The following is a 1393-nucleotide window of genomic DNA, read 5'->3' as shown; positions in this document are numbered from 1 at the left end:
AAACAATGCATTAGTTTTAGGTATAGCGATGCTTTTAATGTATGAGTGGATGACGTGTTGAGTCAGTCCTGCATAACCTTTGTGAAGGTGTCATGTTTGGTATACTACTGGACCGACTGGGCAAAGACCCGTGTTGTATCCGCACGACTAAGCGAAGCTCGAGGAGTTGTCCTTAGATGCGTGGGATACAGATGTGCCAAGTATGAAGACTTGAGCTAAACATCACTTTGAGACCCGGAAGAGGTCATGGCTAAGTCATGGAGACTTAAGCGGCTATTCAAATCACAGCCCTGAAAAGGCTTGCTCTAAGTCATGAGGACTCGAGCGGATGTTCGACTCATAGCCCTGAGGAGGCTCTTACGATATACGCTAAGTCTTGGAGGCTTGAGCGTCGTTATTGCGCATTGCGACCCTGAGTGGTCATTATTGTACTTGAGTTGAATGAATGAATGACTGCATGCTTACCAGACCATCAGTGGTTCTGACCCCGTTTAATGGGGATTTCAGGTGTTGGACCTGCGTGACGATATGCGGAGCAAGGCGGCATCGAGTTCCAGGGTTTCTCTAGACAGATTTTGTACTGCTTCCTTTTATTGAACCTATACTGCTTTTCTAAGCAGTAGTGTTGTAATGAACATGTGGTTTTCGATAAAATGGAACACTTTGGTGGTCAATGAGTTGCTTGGCCACATACCTGCAACGTGCTCGGAGTTTTCTAAAACCGATGACTCATTATCGTCTTATTCCGCTGCTAAAAGCTTTTCTAAGTTCCGCTGCAAAGAAAAAAAAAAAGAAATTCATGAAATTTTTAACTTAGCTTTGTTTTGGAAATCCGGGGCGTTACAGAATGAGAGCTCGAAGCATGGTGAAGTGAATTCTCGGCCAATGTATCAAATAGCCTCCATGCTTCGTCCTCGCTCTTCAGCATGAATGTCCCTCCACATGAAGAGTTGATCATCTGACAATTCTTGTTAGACAATCCATCATAGAAGCTCAGCACTAGTTGCCATTTCGGCACCTGATGATGGGGACATTTCCTGAGGAGATCCTTCATTCTCTCCCAGGTCTCATGAAAGCGCTCACCATCTAGCTCTGAAAAGCTAGTGATGGCTCTACGATATTGTTTCGTACGACCAATGGAAAAATATTTCCAAAGAAACTCATGTTGCAATTGATCCCAGGACTCTATTTCTACAGAATCTAAGGACTTTAGACAATACTTGACTTTGTCCTTCAATGAAAAGGGAAATAGAGTCAACCTCAAAGCATCATCATCAAAATTCTGTATCTTAACAGTAGAACAGATTTCGAGGAATTCATCTAAATGTCGGTAGGGATCTTCATGACTAAGGCCATAAAAGGATGAAAGCATCTGAATAATGTTGGCCTTAAT

General features: G+C 43.0%; 1 non-coding gene across 1 annotated transcript; it reads left to right on the top strand.

Annotated features, from left to right (window-relative positions):
- Nucleotides 1-1016: 1016 nt before the first annotated feature.
- Nucleotides 1017-1119, top strand: LOC149813244 (small nucleolar RNA R71). The gene has a single exon (XR_016428443.1). It is a non-coding gene; the product is annotated as a small nucleolar RNA R71 (small nucleolar RNA).
- Nucleotides 1120-1393: the final 274 nt, after the last annotated feature.

The sequence above is a fragment of the Nuphar pumila genome, chromosome 16 (assembly GCF_984573655.1).
Source record: "Nuphar pumila chromosome 16, dmNupPumi1.hap1.1, whole genome shotgun sequence".
Taxonomy (NCBI): Eukaryota; Viridiplantae; Streptophyta; class Magnoliopsida; order Nymphaeales; family Nymphaeaceae; genus Nuphar; species Nuphar pumila.
This window is presented reverse-complemented; position numbering and strand designations above follow the sequence as displayed.